Source organism: Manacus candei, unplaced genomic scaffold (genome assembly GCF_025592945.1).
Source record: "Manacus candei isolate 608988 ecotype Guabito, Panama unplaced genomic scaffold, ASM2559294v1 h1tg000027l, whole genome shotgun sequence".
NCBI classification, from domain to species: Eukaryota; Metazoa; Chordata; class Aves; order Passeriformes; family Pipridae; genus Manacus; species Manacus candei.
Window position 1 is genome coordinate 7,714,688 of NW_026138075.1, and position 19,300 is coordinate 7,733,987.

Below are 19,300 nucleotides of genomic sequence, written 5' to 3' on the forward strand. Positions count from 1 at the left end.
AGACCTTCAGAGTGACAAGAGACAAATTACAGTTATCGCCACTTTAACTCGGTAATTTGATAGGATTTTTCTTTTTAACGAGTTTTCTGGGAGATAGGTTTTTGGTTTGGGTTGGGTTGGGTTTTGTTTTTTTTAATAATAAAGTTTACCATTAGTGATGCTATTGAGCATAGGTCTGTCCTGCACAAAGCTACTGCTTTAATAGCCATACCACTTAGTTGTGTTATGCTGGTAATGCTATGCTCCTTCCTAAAGGTAAGTTGTGTTACAGGGGAACTTCATTTACTGGTCTTGAGTAAACTATATTGGTGGTTAAATATATTTTCCCTGACTGTTTTAACATCAAAATGGTTAACGGGGTTTGATGTCAGATATGCTTTAACTGAGAATTGAGTTCAGGTTTTTTTGTTTATGTTTTTATTTAGAGGAGTGCTTTGCTATTTCATTACAGAGATGGGCCCCAAATGTGTGTGGCGGTTGCTGTTCCGGAGTATACTGCATACATAAATCACCTAGGGTAGATGCATGAGGTCACAGGAGCTACCAGATCAGCAAAAAACTAGCAACAGAACCCAAAACTTTCACATCCTAACCCGGTGCCTTACTCAATTCATTTTGCTGCTCACCGTGTAACTTCTACACACAGTGTTAACTGGGAGGTATGGCCTCATGCAGACTTAGAAAGTTGGCTCTGTGTTTTCACTTAATTGGTGTGGAACAAAGAAAATAGTGCTAAAAAAAACCCTTGTGATCGAAAAATCAGAACATTTGTTTGCCAGTGACAAGATACAAGCCGTTTTGGTGCTGCTTTTACTGAAGTTATCATGCTTCTCTCGAAAAAGCTAACTTTCAACACCAGGTGTCACTGTAACAAAGTGAAAAAGTTTGCTTGAAAGTTAGCTTCGCATTGATCGGTGATACTCCAGGCTGGGTATCTCGAAAGAGCTTTGTTTGCATGCCTCGGAGTTGGCTGGCCAGCTTTTATCTCTCAGAGAAGCAGCTCTTCTTGATCTGTGCATTGAGCTGCAACCCAGATGATGTGTGCTCCTAGCAAGTTGCTGAGGAGAGGAGGTTGGCATTAAGAGCAGACACCTGAGCTGGTAATCATGCTTTTAATGTGGAGTCTGCTCTTATGGAAACCTTAAAAGGTCATGCTTCCCAGCCTGGCCAACCCACCTGCAGCTGGAGTACCACAAGCAGACATATATTGAATTTCCAAAAGTCAGAGCTACCAAGCTCATACAGTTTGTTGGCCTCTTGTAATGTGAATAATTACTTAGAACCCAAAAAATCCCACCCCAAAACAAACAAACAAACAAACAAGCCAACAGTACACAAATCATATATCGATCACAGCAATTACAAGACTACACATTGTTAGATGAAGCTTAACTCATGAATATCCTCAGAAGTCTTGGAGAAACTGGTGTAGAGTTGTTGAGAGAGAATGAAGCCTGAAAATGAAAAATGCTGCCACCAAATAATATTTCACCCACAATATTTATTTTTGGCAGCAGCTTCTCAGGAGCACCCCTGAGCTGCTAGTTAAAAGGGCATCAAAGGTAGTGTGTGTCAGGGTCAACACAATTTTTACTTTTCTCTTTAGCTAACTGAAAAAAAGAACAGAAGGAAAAGATTTAGTTTGGCTTCCTGTGGTGAATTCCATCTCAATAAACACCTGCTCATTTACTATGCTGGGCCAGACTTGGCTAAAAGCCAAATCTCCCCACAGCTGCTTGCTCACTCCCTTCTCCCACAGCATGTGAGAAAGTAGAAGGAAGACAAGGAGACAATTGAGATTGAGATAATTACAGTTTAATAGGGACAGCAAAAGCTGTGCACAGAAAGCAAATCAAAAAGAGGAATTCATTTACCACTTCTGGGAGCTGTTTAGCTGCTACCAGAAGAGCAGGGCTTTGCCATGTGTAACATTTACGAGCTGCTGTGAGAAAGTCAACCCCATCCCAGACAGACCCAATACATTCATGTATTGAATTTGCTTTCTGAATTTTTTCAGTGTTACAGCAAATTCAGCTCTGAGTGACAAAAATAGAAACAACTGTAAAATTTTCAATACAGATCTTTGTTGATGCAGACTGAATAAATTTGTGAGAAAATATATCCACATACACATGGGAACCATATGAACCAATCTGATGAAATGTTTGCCCCTCACTAAAAATTAGTTGATATATTCACTGAGGGATAGAATGCATGGTAAGCAGCTCTTTTCTTGAAAGAAAGATTTGAACCTGTATTTTAAAAAGAATGACTTCCTCATTACTTAGCTACTTGAAGACTGTGAACAAATAATACCTGTAAGGTGCTGAATATCTAGGATTGTGTTATTTGGAATCAAAGAGTGACATTTGAGTTTATAAATGCTTGGTGGTTTGCCTTTTCCTCTTTTGGAGGTTCCTCAATCACTTCATTTCAATAATGTGTGTGTGTGTGTGTCCTAGAGAAGTTCGAGGGTGGTCATGAGTTGGACAAGTTACAATCATAAGTGGTTAGGAGTAGACATCTGGAAACTACTTATTGGCCACTTCTCTTCAGACCTTTTCAGAGCTCCCTCTTTTTTATTTCATGATTAATTTCATATTTTGACTGATGATATCTAGCAGATAGCCATGTGCATGACAGCATTCAAAACCACACCAGCATGTTGTTTAATTTAGTATTAAGGGTCTATGTTACTATAGTGCAGCTTTATAGAGCAGCACTGCAGAAGATTTTTGTGCTGGATGTACTGAAAGGCTTTCCGAGAAACGTGGAATTGTTAATTTATCTCAGGTGTCCTCTTTTTGGCTGGAATAGTTAATTTTCTTCCTAGTATTTGGTACAGTAGTGTGTTTTAGATTTATACTTTTTGAAGGAAAAAGGAATTTAAAGGTTTAACACCACCTGGCAACTAAGCCCCTGGCAGCCACTGGCTCATTCCACATCATCTGCTTCCCCCCTGCCCCTTCCAGGGGAATTGGGGGGGAAGGGGGTGAATTGGAGTAAAACAGAAGAGTCATGGGGTAAGATGAAAATAGTTTAATAGGTAAAGCAAGAGTGCACACACAAGAAAAGCAAAACAAGTAATTAGTTCACTGCTTCCCATGGACAGGCAGGTATTCAGCCAGCTCCAGGAAAGATGTTCCATTACAGGTAATGGTGACTTGGGAAGACAAACACCATCACTACAAACCTCCCTCTACCTCCTTCTTCCACTGAGAAGGAGCAGAACATGACACTGTAGGGTATGGGATATCCTTTTGATCAGTTGGGGTCAGCTGTAATGGCTGTGTCCCCTCCCAACTTATTGCACACCCTCAGCCTTCTCTCTGGTGGAGTTCAGTGAGATGCAGAAAAGACCTTGGTTCTGTGTCAGCACTGCCACAAATTCAGACTGTATAAAAATCAATGGGAGTTTTGATACTAAATCTACTGGTGTCTGGAGCTGACATTTTCAAATCTGTACTCTGCTAATGGTTATTTTGTCTATGAAGCCTTATGCATGACAGCATAACAGCACTTAGAATAAAACTTGATTGTGCTGAGAAGACCTTGTGGGTCATATGGAGTCTCACTATAATGTGATGATTCACAAGGGTATTTGCTCACAAATGCTTGTTCATCCAAACTGGTCACACAGAAACTGCTCTGAAAAGCTATTAGAGCAGTATATATTTCTGATGCGAGTGTTTCTTCATGTGAAGGTTGAGCTGAAGGATCCATCTTCCAAGGGTGTAAGACTAGTGGGCAGACAGGCGTTAAGTAAGAGTGTTATCAGCCATTCTTCTGTTTTTCTAGCCCTTTCTCAGCAGCACCAAAGATTTCAAACATCCCTGCTGCTGCTAACTAGACTTCCACACACCCCAGTGTACTGTCTGGTGGCCACAATCTATACAACTACATTGTCATGACAATCATCAGGTCACCCATTAAAACAGTCCTAATGAACAGAGGCTTGATATTTTTCTGCCTCTGAGGGTATTTTGTGCACTGAAAACATAATACATGAAATTTAACATCATCTGTTATGTCTTGCCTAAATTTCCACATAATTTTTTGTTGTGAACTTAAGTGATTTCTATGGTAACAGCAGAAGAGTGTTTCTATATTTATAACATCACACTGTGGGTGGGCATCAGTGCTCTTCTCTGTTGAAAGATATTTACAATTTAACAATTATAGGTAAAGTCTAAGACTTGCTTAAAACAGATGATACTTTTTTATTGTTTTACTTTGTAGGGAAGATACAGCAGTCAAAAAGTTCATTTTTTTTTTTTCAGAATTTAGTTCATGAATCACTTGACTGCAGCAAATGTGGTGACTGGATTAGCTACACTAGCAACGTTCAGGTGTCAAGAACTCTTCCTTTACATAATGTAAATCATAAAAGTGTCAAAACCAAATGTCTGGTCATGATCATGGCTGATGATATAACCATGGTTTTATCAAGAATATGAGCATTTTTAATTAAAGACCAAATCAAAAGCAAGAAATGGAAATGCACATGAAAGCTACAACTTTCACAATGCTGTAACGATTTAATGAAATAGTAACAGTATTAATATTGAATTAAATTAAGTGAAATTAGTATTTGTTATCACAGAATAAATCTAATAGTTCTTGGCAGATATTCTAAGTGGGCATATTCCTAGTGCTTTTTGAAATGGATAAAGTAGTGGCTAGGTTTCCATTAAATGTTGAAAGCAGCTTTTTTTCCTGAGGAGCACTTGAATTTTATCCACAGTGTTTCTTGAGTTGTGAATGGCTCTACAGTAAAAGGCACAGGCCATTACCTAAGTAAACTGTATATGGAACAAAGTAAAGGGAAACAAAACATATTGTAAAGACACGTAATATACCCTTTTAGGAATTAGATGTTACATTGGAATACCATTTCTCTCTGCATGCTTCCTGGTTTACATAAAATAACACAGAAGCATAGAAGGGTTTGAGTTGGAAGGGACATTAAAGATCATGTAGTTCCAAATCCCCTGGCATGGGCAGGCACACCTTCCTCTTCCAGAACTATCAGGTCTTTTCCTTCCTAATTAGGAGTGAGTGGATGAGAATTTGAAAAACTGGACAGGAAGAGAGAAAGAGTGTCTTTTTTTTTTAACCAGTAGACAGAAATTAATAAATAGAAAAACTGTTTTCAATAATATTTTCCTAGTCATATTTTTCAGACACCAACTTCTTGACTAGCAATTTTTTTCTGATAGAAAAGAGAGCTACAAAGACAAACACATCAACATGGAAGGCCTAGAAAATGTTCCATGAAACACAAACCACTTGTGTGTTAAACTTAAAAACTTAAATATTAGTCCTCTGGGCCTTGTGCAAACAACTGGAGTCTAATTTCACTCTCTGAAAAATATCAAATCTATTTTTGTGCCACCTTTAAAAAAGCAAACAACAAACCAACTTTGACTCTTTGACTTGGTCCGTTCATTTTTTTTTTGTTGTTCCTCTCTTTTACAATTGCTGTTTGCAGAGTGCAGGAACACTCTGATTAATGTCTGCAGTGTTTCACATCAAACACAGACCTGTTCCTTTCAACAGTTTTACTGAAGTGGGTCCAACTCGTAACACAATATATGGGGCAGACCAGTTTAAAAATATTAATTATACATTCCCTCCATGTTTCTGGCTTAGAAGTAAGTAACCATGGTGACTGCAAAAGCTGAACTCCTGCACAGATTCTGAGATTATCATCTCTCACAGGTTTCTTTCCTCCTTAACTCCCCAAAAAGAATTACTTTGCCAAAATAACTCCACTACTCCATAACATGATGCCAATTGCGAAGCTTCTTATAACTCAGTCTAACTTCAAACTGTTGCCATTTTATCATGCAGCAGGTTATCTCTTATCTCAAATCTACATAGCAGTTCTGATGGCAAACTAGAAAAAAAAAGCTGACCAAACAAGTCCAAAGGACATTCTTGACATGCAAGATAAGGCTTTCAGCAACACTTCTATGCCTGGGGAACCCAGTATGTGCTGACTCCTTGACACATGAAGCTTACTGATGTGACCTCTGCAGCTCATCTCAGAGCACAGTGTCGGCCAGTGCACAGCAGGTTTGTACCCAACCTGGGAAGTGTCTCCAGGATCACCACTACCGGGAAGTCCAGCTTGGAAAGGCTAGAAGGGAGTCAACATCCAGAGAGAGGCAGAATGGGGACAGCAGGTAGTGGAAGGAGTCCCTTGCCTTCAGCCCTGACAAGCCATAACACTGCCACTACCACTAACCACCCCAAGCAGTCTCTCTGCCTGGCAAGGGGCACGATCTCACTTCATTTGGGAATACACATCAGGCTTTCTTGTCCAGTGAGGTATCACCCTAACAATGAAAACTAATGCTCCTAGAGTTGTTTTCCCATATGTGTGGTATTTACAGTATGTACATCAACCTGAATTGTGCATGGTCATTCCATGAAAAACCATGGACTGATCTACACATCTTTTGCCCTATTATAAAAGCATAAAGAATCACACATCTCATCAACAGATGGTTTTTACCTTTAAATGCATATGTCCATAAATGATTCTTACCATAAAGAGATGTCTGCAAGTGAAGTGCTCTGTTTACAGGAAGTGCACTCAGATATATCACTTCACATGTCTCTGTCTGACAAAACTGGAGCAGCAACTGTTCTACCTGAGTAGCTTAGGTCAGCCAATCCTTGCTTCCATGAATTTCCTTGCATCAGATAAAGCATCGCCAGCCAGCCAAGGGAGGGGATTGTCCCACTCTGCTCTGCACTGGTGAGGCCTCACCTTGAATACTGTGGGCAGTTTTGGGTGCCACAATATAAGAAAGATATTAAATTATTAGACAGTGTCCAAAGGAGGGCAATAAAGATGGTGAAGGGCCTTGAGGGGAAGCTTTCTGAGGAGTGGCTGAGGTCACCTGGTGTGTTCGGCCTGGAGGAGACTGAGTAGAGACCTCATCGCAGTCCACAACTTCCTCGTGAGGGGAAGAGGAGGGGCAGGCACTGATCTCTTCTCTGTGATGACCAGTGACAGGACCTGAAGGAATGGCCTGAGGTTGTGTTGGGGGAGGTTTAGGTTGGATATTAGAAAAAGTTTCTTCACCCAGAGGTTGTGTGGGCACTGGAACAGGCTCCCCAAGGAAGTGGTCACAGCACCAAGCCTGACAGAACTCAAGAACTGTTTGGACAATACTCTCAGGCACATGGTGTGACTCCTGGGGATGGTCCTGTTCAGGGCCAGGACTCAATAGAGGTCCTTTCCAACTCAACCAGTTCTGTGATTCTGTGATTCTGTGAATTGTACACCTCTTGGAAGTGTAAAGAAAGACTTTTGCATAAAATTGCTTTTATACTGAGCACCAAACACACTCCTACTTTCTCAGTTTCAATTGGCTAATCTGTCTTATGTTGTAAAGCCTTGTCAGAAAGAAGAAACTCAATTATCAAGATAGACACAGTGCTATTTTCCAAAATCACTTTATAAAGAAGCCTCCAATACAATCATTCTGAAAAAATAAGAAAAACACCTTCACGCAAAGTTGGAACAGAGGTTCCACAGTAATTTTGTTGTTCATCTATATAACAAACACATTTCTTCAAGCTGGTTCAGTACAGTTCTTTTTAAAAAGGACAAAAGTTCACTAGACTATACTTAATGGAACAAAGTCTAAGCCAAGGAGGAAACTTGCATTTTAAGTACCTGCTGAACTGTGACTGCAAAATGGAAATGGAGACTGCCTGTTTCTGTGATCCAGATGTAGTTTTAAAACTGAAACAGCTCATCTCTGCAGGGCTGTATTAACACCAGAGGTGGACAGATTACTGCATTTTGGTAGAGGATGAGAAACAGGAATGCTGCTGCTAGCTATAAAATCAGACATCTGGTGTGGTATACATAAGGTCTGACTAATGTATTGATTATGATTGATTTTTAGGTGCTAAGAGACTGCCTAGTCTTCTGTCAGACACTGGATCCTTATATTAATTATTGGCTCAGACCAACTTAAGTGTGTGGGGGTAGGGCAGGTTGAATTTCACGGAGGTGAGATGACACTCCATCCCATACCCCAGCCCCTGCGAGTGTCCTGGGGCAGCCCTGGAGCAGCTGTCAGTCAAAGGCAGCCCAGGAGCATGCCAACACCACCCCGGACCCCCTAACCCAGCCTCTGATCAGCTGGCACAGTGGGAGCACCACCCCTCACCCCACCCCAGAGCCCCAGAGTGGAATGGGAGTCCTACCTGGGAGGGGTGACCATAGGGGGCCAAAGCACATAAAAACTATAGTATGTGCTGTTCATGTTGCTTGAACCCTCCCTCTTCTAGACTGCCAGAAGGTAAGTGGACCTAACTGGATCTAGGGATGAAAGTGATATTTCTTTTTCTCTTTCTTTACTTTTTCTTCTTCTCCTAATCTTCTTTCTTAATATTTTGGGTAGTTTGAGGCCAGATAGGTTGGATTTTGCTAAGTCATATGGGTTAACATGTGTTAAATCAGTGGTTGTCTGTTACCCTTTAAACTTTTGTGAAGTACTCTTATTTTCTAAAAGTTTACCATTAGAAGTACCCTCTGAGAAATGTGTGGAGCTTTCCTCCTATATGCTCTCTCTTACGGTGCTAGAAGAACTGAGGGCTCTTTTAATAATTCAGTGGGTGAATTCTTGGAGCTTTTTATGTTTTTAAAGTAAAACTCCTTTGGTGAGCTCATAGCTCTGGAGTCTGTGGTCTTACATCTTTGAATATAAGTAAAAGCACAGTGGAAATTTTGAGGTTTGCCTGCTCCCATCACAGCAACCCATAGACATCTAAAAACAACACCTGCAACACTGCCAAAATGCACTGCTGTTTATGTCCTCACAATGGTCTTTAACACACTCGGGACCCAAGATTAACACTACTGTAGGCAACATCTGAGGAACAAACCTTCCTCTTACAAATAATGTCTTTCACACATTGTGTTAAAATTTATAGCTGCCCTTGTAAATTTATTTTCCAGTGTTATGCATGCTAATATTCAAGTCCTTCACAGACCTAAGAGAATGTAAGCACTATCATGATAACCATGGCTACATTGTTGTTACAGTTTAACTTTCAGATGGCTTTCAAAAAACATTGGTTTCAGCAGTGCTGGTAATCAGTCCATGAAGTCTAACTGTAATTTTTTCTGATGAATTAGACTGTTCCTATATCTCAGCCTTGTACAGCAAACTTTCTGATTTATTAGGACTAATTTTTCCTGACTGTGCTTCCAAAAACTGGAAAGATCAAAATTTACTTCATGACTGGCAGGAGGCTGCTGATGTGTGGTGATTCATCACTCTGGCCACTCTAGGGGACCTCACCTTGGACTCCATGACCACCATTATACCACAGCCTTCAGCAAAGACCCCAGGCCTTGCTGCACCCCTGCTGCAGACAGCACCATGTCCCTCTGAGATGTCTTCATTCTCCATGACAGGGAAGCAGTTGCAGAATTATGCTCAAAATCCTGTTTATGGTAAAGAGGAATCAAACTTTACATACAAGTAAAGCTAGAAATGTGTTGTTAGGATATTGGAAATCTTAAAAGTCTAATTCATAAATCTTTAGGCATGTACTGCATGTGAGGGTGATCTGTCTGTGACTTCTGGCACCCCACTGATTGCAAGGGTTGGTTTGACTGATTTGGTAGCTGGGCAGGTTTCTTTCTCCTTTCTTTCTCCTTTCTCCCTCAGTGTTCCCTTGTGTCCCTCCCAAAGCTGTGTGCTCAGCTGATGAGGCCAACCTTCCTCATAGAGATGGTATCATTCGTTGGTCAAGGGTATACGGTAGCTGCACTCCCCTTCCAGAAACTCCAAACAAGTCCAAGGTCCATTTGTTTCGGAATGTAAGGTAGTCAAGCTTCCAAGACTGAAGACACATCCAAGTGAGGAGCTGCATGAAGCAGTCTGCCACTGCTTTTTTAAAAAATAAATTTTTAAGGCAACAATGCCGGTAAAGGGTCTAGAGAGTAAGTCTTACGAGCTGTGTCTGAGGAAGCTGGGGGTATTTAGTCTGGAGAAAAGAAGATTCAGAGGGACCTTATTGCTCTCCACAACTACCTGAAAGGAGGTTGTAGTGAGGTGGAGATTAGTCTGTTCTTCCAGGCAGCTAGTGACAGGGTAAGAGGAAATGGCCTCAAGCTGCATGAGGGGAGGTTCAGGATAGACATCAGGATGAATTCTTCACTGAAAGTGTTGTCAAACATTGGAACAGGCTGCCCAGGAAGTCACCACCAATGAAGGTGTTGAAGAAATGACGGGTCATGACACTTAGTTCTATGGTCTACTTGATATGGTGGTGTTCAGTTAAAGATTGGACTCAATGATCTTGGAGGTATTTCCCATAGAATCTTAATGGTTCTATGAATCTGTGATCTAGATCTAATAATTACAGAACATGAAATAATAGTACTTCAGTCAATAACTTCTATGGAAAAGTCTTGGTAATAATAAAATGAAAATTGAAGCACACACATTCTGTAGTTTCTATTCCCCTTTTCCTGGTGCTTTCCACTTTCCATCTTTCCACTACTCAACTGCATCTTTAAGTTAACAGACTTGGGTTCCTAGAGAGGACAATGTCAGAAGCTGTCATCCTCACAAACCCTTCAGGAGGAAAAAAATGTTGATGTTGCTGGTTTCTTCTTTCTGTCCCCAGGAGCCACTTGAGGCCACTTGTACACATTTGCTAACATGATTTTCTTTTCATCTTCTTTTTTCTTCAGTGATCTGTAGTATCATGCTATATCTAAATTTACTATATATGGTGCCCCCTACATGTATTAATTGTCATTGATTTGTTCTCTGATATCTTTTAAACCAGTTTGTGGACATCTCTGGGTCTGCCTCTCTTTAACTGATCACAGGAGAGTTTTTCATAGCTGCAGAGTCTCTCCCCAATCCCAAGCCCATCTCTTATCACTCCATGACTGTAGTCCTCTGCACTATATCTTGCATCTCTGTTTTTCAAGGGCTTTGCTATTGCACTAGACCTGGGTTTCTCTGCCCTACATCATTGTGTAAGAGATGTAATTATCCCATCCTGTATAGAATGACTGCTCATTACCCCTGTCTATAAAACAAATGCATACTTACACAAGTAAAACAGATTGATCATCAGCATCTGGTCAATTAAAGAAATTGCTTTCACAGCTAAGACAAGAAATACAAAATTGTAGGTCAAAAAAAAAAAAAAATCAGACAGCCCAAGACTGACAAGCCTCAGACTCAAGACCTTGTGAATTCAACACAAAGAGTAAGTGTGGCAACTCTGAGACTCTGTTAAGCTGCTCTGAGCCACTGTGGAAACAGACACCATTTCTGCCATGTCTACCATAAAAAAGCCAAATACCAAGTGCTTTAAGAACATACTTATTCTTGAAACTCTTGACAGGAGAGAGGTGTCACTTCCCAGAAATATTTGATAGAATCAGGATGAAAAAAAAAAAACCCAAACCATGACATTTTGATTTATCTCTAAGAAGTAAAAACACTATGGGACTGTCTGGACATATCAGGTTTGGATTAAGGAAGGAAAATAGAAATGGCAATGGCAGAATGAAGGATGAATGGATAGCATGGATGGCTTCATGATCAGAAGTATAAAACATCTATTGTGAAAGCCATATATCACTGTACCTTAAAAAATCCAAAACAACAACCAAAAAACCAAAATCCCAAATCCAAACTGTATATTAATTGAATACTCAGACAAAAACCTTCAGTGTGATTCCAAATTAAGTTATATAAAGCTCATAAGTTGATTACCTTAAGTCACACTTAAAAGTTCTAGGAAAATACCACCTTTCAGACGACTTTTTCAACTCCTATAAGTCTAGTGAATGTCAAGTGATGGTGCAACTCCTATTATACGCCTATAAGTGAACAAATAAAAATAACCAGTTGTTCAATGATTACACTTTACCTTTGTATGTTCAAAAATAAAGTAGAAAATGTTTTTGGATTAGAAAGATTGATGGTCAAGTCAGGGATCATGCAGGAGCACTCAACACCCACACATGCCCTGGGATCTGTCAGGCTGCACCCCGGAGTGCTGAGACAGGTGGCTGACATCCTTGTGCAGCCAGTTTCCATCAGCTTTCCAAGGCTTTGGAGACCATGGAGAACCCCTGAAAGGCATCTGTTACACCTGCCTTCAAAAAAGGGTGAAAGACACCCTGAGGAACCACAGGCTGGCTGGCAGTATCTGTCTGAGGCAAAATCAAAGAGTGAGTTCTCCTGGAGCCCACATTTGGGCACATGTGTGAGCAACAGTGATGGGGAGCAGTCAGCAGGATTCAGGAAGGGTCAGTCTTGCCTCACCTACCCCACTACCTTCTGCAATAAAATCATGGGGACGAGAGGAGAGCAGCAGATGTCACCTACCTCTGCTCTAGCCAGGCTTTCTGGAATGCCTCTCCCCCAGTATTCTTGTATCTGAGCTGAGACACTGAGGTCTGAGAGGAGTAACGTGCTGGCAGGTGAGAACTGGTTGGGTGGTGGGCTCACAGCATGGTTGTTCATAGGTAGGATGCTGTTTCAAGGTCAGTGTGAACAGGACATGACCTCGAGAGCCAGGGGAGGGTAGGGAGTGTCCCTTGCCTACAGCTTGGACCCCTAACCCAGAATTCCTTTGTTATCATCTTTGGTTTCAAAATACCAGTACAACAGTTAAAAAATATCTGAGAAGAAACTCAGCATCTGTGTTCAGCTTGGAACTGGCAAAAAGATTTGGATCAAAAGGAACACAGGCACAGGTCAGCCAAAGGAAATATCAGTGCTAGAGGCAACATCTTATGTCTGAAGGAGCCTGACATAATAATTTCAAGGCTGGTCCAGCAGAGTGAGATGATTTTTTCTGGAAAATCTAGACTGCATACTGAGTATTTACAAAAGCAGGCTATCATTGTAGGGAAAGATGTTGAAGGTTTTGACACTAGGCTTAAACTGAAGCTGCAGTCTCAGAAGGTATGAGCCTCAGATCACTCTGGAGATCCTGGCTAGTTTAGTTGGAGCACAGTAGAAGAACTGTGAGAGAAAACTGTCTCTACTGATTAACATGAGCACAATCATGACATTTTAAAGGGGATTTCAAAACCCTCTGTCCACTACCTCCTCTTTCAGCCCATTTCCCACTTATCTTCATTCAAACATCCAGTTAATGTGATGTATAAATAAGAATAACAAGCTGTGAAAGTGTTTGTTATGGACTGATAACTATTGCTACCTATCGAAGGGAAGGGAATTGCTGCCTTGAACCGGAAAGTTGTAAATTGCAAAGCCAGACCCGTGAGCAGGTCTTCAGACACAACCTGTATTTGAACTGCTCAAATACAACATGATGGATTTTTGCATATCCAGATGTAGTGGGTTTCTGTGGCTGGGTTTTGGTAGTGGTGGGGGGGCTACAGGGGTGGCTTCTCCTAGAAGCTGCTAGAACCTTCCCCTGTCCCATGGAGTCAATGCCAGCCTGCTCCAGGATGGACTTCCTGCCACTGGCCAAGGTCAAGCCAATCAGGAGTAATAGTAATGCTTCTGTGATAACATAGTTAAGAAAAGAGGATTGCTGCACAGAAAAAATTCCAGCTAGGGAAGAGCGAAGTGAGAACGTGGGAATAAAAATGTAGACACCAAGGTCAGTGCAGAAGGAGGGGCAGGAGGTGTTCCAGACACCAGAGCTGAGGCCCTGAAGCCCGTGGTGCAGACCATGGTGGAGCAGCTGTGCCCCTGCAGCCCATGGAGGACCATCGGGGTGCAGAGACCCACCTGCAGCCCATGGAGGAGCCCTTGCTGGAGCAGGTGGATGCATGAAGGAGGCTGTGACCCTGTGGGAGGCCCAGGATGGAGCAGGGTCCTGCTGGATACCTGAAGCCCATGGAGAGGGAAGCCCATGCTGGAGCAGGTCTTTCCTGGGTAAGACCTGTGTGGGGGACCCACATTGGTACAGCTCATTCATGAAGGAGTGACCCATGGGACAGCAGTTTGGGAAGAGCTGCTGCCCGAGGGATGGACTCATACCAGAGAGGTCCATCAAGGACTGTCTCCCATGGGAGGGACCCCACAGGAGCAGGGGAAGGACTCCTCTCCCTGAGCAGCAGCAGAAACAACAACTGACCTTAACCCCCATTCCCAGTCCCCCTGCACCATTGGGGGGGAGGAGGAAGAACATGGAAGGAAGGAGGGGTGGGGGATGGTGTTTTTAAGATTGTTTTACTTCTCACTCTTTGGCTCTTATCCTGTTAGTAATAAATATAAGTACTATCCCCACTTTGAGTCTTGTTTTGCCCGTAAAGGTAATCAGTATCTGACCTCTCCCAGCTGTTATCTCAGCTCATGAATTCTTAGCTGTTTTTTTTTTTTCTCTCTCCTCTGTCCAGTTGCAGAGGGAGAGTGAGAGAGCGACTTTAGCAGGCACCTGATATCTGGCCAGGGTCAACCCACTACACTAGAAAATGGAAATCTTCTGGGAGCACTGGTAACTTTTCCTCAGGGAATTATTTCGATATGTCCTTTGAGAACAACTTATTTAAATCTAACTAGTTATCATTGTCATGGAGACACATACTGCTGGTCAAACAAAATGCCTACAAGGCCATCCCGCTTCTCTGTTTGTTTATTATGTTAGCATTTACAACTATTTGTCCTTCTGTCTGTTAAACAAAGAAAAGGAGGGCCTGGTTATGTGCCTTTGGCCCATGAGCAGGCCGGAAGGATAACACAGATGGAAAGCCCATTGAACATCTGCACTGTGCCTGAGGGCAGCAGCATGTAACAGACTTAACACAGTGTCTGAATGCACCATCTGAAATTATGCCCTTTTCATGCTTAAAAGCCTGGTCTGCTTTCATCTAGCCTCTTAGTGCTTTAGTAAAAAACAAACTTTGAAAAAAACCCACTGAAATATTATTTTTTTCTAGCATGTATGTCAGAGACTGAAATGGTTAATGATTTATGCATTCCAGGGATTTGCAGGCTTTTGACTTTTGCATTATACCTCAGATGGGCAGTTGGACCCATCCCTCCCTCCAGTGCTAAGCCCTAAAAAGGCAAACAACTTCTCGTCCCAGGGAGGTGCAAAAGCGTGCTGAGGGTATATAAACTGACTGGTGACTTTGGAATTTTGGGTTCTCCTTCTCCCCCACCGCCTGCGAATCAAGCATCGCTGGATCCAGTGGGCGGTGACTGTATCCATTTCTTTTACACTCGCAGCTTCTCTTTTCCCTTACTCTCATCCTGTTTTTTCTCTCCCCTAAGCAATTTCTCCCCCCCAAAGTTATCTCTATGTTGCATTGTTGTATGACAACACCCAAAATGCTAGCATACCTGTTGATACAAAATTGCTAAAATAAACTTTGTTTTCAGACACCGATTATTTAGTGTCATTTCACTTTAATCCACCCCAAGGGAATTACTGATAAAAACCTGAGTTACCCCCCCTCCCCTTTTCCTGGGTCGGGTCGTAACAATGTAGAAGCACGCAGAAGTGCTGGAAGAAGTACTGAGGCTAAAAATCCCTTCCTACTTTACCCTATGCTTCCTTCAGTAATACATGTTATAACAGCTTAGAATTACAGAGCATTTGTATCCTGATGTCATGTTTCTGAACAGTTATGGTCTCCATTTCTGTTCCCTTCATAAAAATTAAAGCAAATAGAATATGTAAGAGTTTTGATAGAAAAATTTTTATTTGGAGCCTGTAGAAAGCAAGAAATAATATCAATTGGGAAACATTAATACAGTTTTAGTGTTGTATGAATAAAAAGTAAAAACCAAGATAGATAATTTGCAATGAATCACTGACGGGAATCTTTCTGATTTCAAACCCACTGGTGGATGGAAAGAATGTATCTGTATTTTACTTCATCCATAGACTAAGAGACCTTGCTCATCTATTATATGAAATGTTCATGAATACATTTAGTCTAGAAATTAGAAGAGAAATCCTTTCCATTAGGCAAATGAGGATCTAGAATGTGCCACCTCACAAGAGTCAGGACAGAAATCCTATCTAGCTTTAAGATGGAAATGGATATTGCATGGCTTTATAGGACTTCATGAGATCACATCAGATGGCTGATCTCAGTGACTGAGGAGGCCCTTCCTGCTGCTATATTAATATAATTAATCTTTAAATAATAATAGAATTCAATCTGGGATGACATTAACTGTAGATGAATTTGGAAGAAGCTTATTGTTTCTAGTTTAAAATAAATACAAAGCTGCTTTCAGATGTAACAGACAATGGAAAGTGTCTGTTTTTAAGCACTTAACTGAGATTTTTCATTGACTCTGCAGTATGGCAAGGTTCCTAACTTTATGAGCTAATCCCTCCATCTGTTTCTTAATAATGACATGATTTGTGTTTCTTCAAACATAGCGCAAAATTGAAATGTGCCTTGGTGGGAGCAGTGATTGAAAGGGTCAAAACTTTCATATATGAAGTGCTGTTGGCTTAACAGTTACCAACACATGTCCAAACCAGCCCTACAAACACACAGCTGAGTCAGTTCTGCTTTTCAAAGTAGTTCAGCAGGTGAATAGCTCAAGAACAGTGGTGTAGAACAGGTTGATTCATATGGGCTCTGATGCAAGAAAGGAAGCCCTTGATTTGGTGAGGTATCAGTGTTCACCCCTATTTTGTACCTTCTTTGCAGAAAGGATGCTGGAGCTCTTCTACCTAAAAGCCCCAACGGAGCTGAACTAATGAAAGGAAAAATTTATGGAGCTGTCTTTCTTGAGCTGTGTTCTTTGATTGAAGCAAGCAATGCTATTAAAAATGGGAAGGAGAGAAGAGTGATCCATTGGTATTAACTAACCATGGCTCCACTGAAATGCCCACTGCCTGAGCACAAGTAAGCTCTGGACTGAGATGATTTCATGCCATCGCCAAATGCTTTTATTGCCTCATAGCCTCTCTCCTGGTTGCTGCAGGAGAAAGATTCTTAGTAAAACTCTTAATCCAAACAATTTACATTGTGCAAAAATAAATGAGGCATTCAACTGAAGTAAACACAAATTGAGCTATATGATATTTATTTCTGCTGTGAAATGCTTACTCTTTTGTCAGAGGCTGGTTGATTGGAAAGTGTGAGCCAATGCCAAATTCTTGTTATTCCCAAGACTAGACAGAAGATCACCCAATTTTGTTTTTATTCAACAGAAAAGATCTTTTACTTTTGCTGCATTTTATTGTTTTTTATGCAGGCTGTGATATGTGGGCTGCTGAAATACTTATGTAATGTACAAATGCTTAGGCTTCATCCTATGCAGAATACCTCTTTTCCTGCTTTCTGCCAAGTCTCCCTGGATACAACGAACAATCATTTGGTAGAATAGTCAATACGTACCATCTTAGTAGCAGTACTAGTTGCATTAATTTCTAAGTAGTTAAGACAGTAAAATGCAAAGTGCTTTCCCATTATTTCTCTTATCGAACAAGAGCTGAAAATACATGATTCAAAATATACATTTTTTCAAGGAAGACAAAGACCCAAAAGGAAAGATCTGTAACAATATTTTAGATTTTTGAGTATATGCTCATCCTTTAGTGTTCACTGAGTCTTCAGGATGATTGATTGGAAATACAAAGCCTCATTTTCAGCTAGTGGGAGTCAGATCAGCTCCATTAAGGACTGATGTATGAAGCAAGGTGGCCTGTGAGTGTCAGGTTGAGTATAAATACAAGACTGAAGATCTTTGGAAGGGAAATTCAGCGTAGCCATGAAAATTATCTCTTTTTATGTGCTGATAAGGACTTTTATGAGACAAGGACTTCCCCATTATTAAGAACTGAAATGAAAATTTAATCACACTTCCCAAACAGTTAGCTAAATATAAAAACTCATGAAAAAATATGTTACTGTGAAGAAGAGTGGTCTGGAAACACACGAGACATTTAGTAATTCTACATTATTCCCTTATGCAGAAAGCAGTCAATAATTTTTCAAGCCCTGACTTTCAGATACAAAACCAACCAGTTGCTCAAATATCTTTGCATCTGTAGAAGTAAGATGGGAAATAATGAAGAAGCAATTTTATGTAGTGTAACAAGACAGAAAGAAGGGAATTATACAAAGGCAAAATTCCATTCCCTTTCTTCAAGGACACTGGATTGATTTTTTCCATAATAAAATGATCAGCCTGTTTAATTTTGTCCTTCTTTATTATGCTATTCACAGTATTTGTCACAAATCTTACATATGTAGTCTTAATCACCTCTTACTGTTGCAGCTGCAGGGATGTATAATTGGGTCATAGCAGGTGAGACTCGTATTACAGCCTCCTCTTATGGAACTCCTAACTGGAAATAAAGCATTTAGTTTGATGTATCATCGTTTAGGAATGGTATTCTCCAATTTAATGCTCCCAGTAAAAGCCTGTGCCACCTACTTCCCCCTCCCCCTCCCTCCTTCCTTGTGGCAGGCTGGAGAGGAGAACTGGAGGCACAAAAGGCGAAGATCACGTGTTGAGATAAGAACAATTTACTGAAAACAGTAAATGAGATAAGAAAACAACCAGTAACAGCAACAATATTAATAACAGAAGTATATGAAACATAGAGAGTGATCCACATGCAAAATGTTCACCACAGAGCCTGACCTGACCGCAGGCATGTCACCTCAACCAGAAGAGAATCCTCCTTGAAAGAGATTCGTTTCCCCACAATGACATGAGGTGGTATAGAATAACCTCCAGGTTCTGGCCATGCCCCCTCCTGGATACTGCAAAAATTAACCCTGTCCTGGCCAGAACCAGGACAGAGGTGAAATAGGTTTATGGCTTTTTCTCTTCTCTCTTCTTGTCCTCCAGTTACCGAAATCTCAGATGTTCCATCTAAAGTTCATCCAGTCATGATCTGTTGTAACTAGGACCTCCAAATGATTTAGGGAACAGGTATAAGACCTGAAGTCAGATCTTGACATGACAGAAATAGCTGTAGCCATTATGATTGTGGAAGAACAACTTATTAGCTGAAAGAACAACCTGAAAGAACAACTACTTGTGTAGGCCACCTCATTATAAGAGGCTGGGTGAACTCAGTTATTCCTCCCTGCATAGTCCTTGAACTCTCTTCCTGAGGTAAAACTAAACTTTTAAATTTTTAAATAGAAACCTCATAAGTCCTTTAGCAAAAAACTTTGGGGGCAGGAGTCTCAAGGCTAGTATAGTAAGCTGTTTCACATCCTCCACATTGAAACCGCCTCCCTGAAACTTTTTATACTTCAGTTGACGATCTGCTAAGCAGAAAGCTATTAAAACTCTTTCTTTTTTGGTTATGAAAGCAAGTACTC

At 41.0% G+C, this 19,300-nt stretch overlaps 2 protein-coding genes across 4 annotated transcripts in view; both read left to right on the forward strand.

The window, feature by feature from the left end:
- Nucleotides 1-19,300, forward strand: part of GDA (guanine deaminase) — a 69,574-nt gene that overhangs the window by 6,520 nt on the left and 43,754 nt on the right. The window lies entirely within an intron of this gene.
- ANXA1 (annexin A1) overlaps nt 7,428-19,300 on the forward strand; it is a 360,547-nt gene continuing 348,674 nt past the window's right edge. The window contains exon 1 of one of the 2 annotated variants that reach the window (XM_051789454.1): nt 7,428-7,432. The gene's annotated coding sequence lies outside the window, so the exon portion shown is untranslated. Of the gene's footprint in view, nt 7,433-12,701; nt 12,707-19,300 lie in introns of those variants that run through there. The other variant, XM_051789453.1, reaches the window with a different exon arrangement.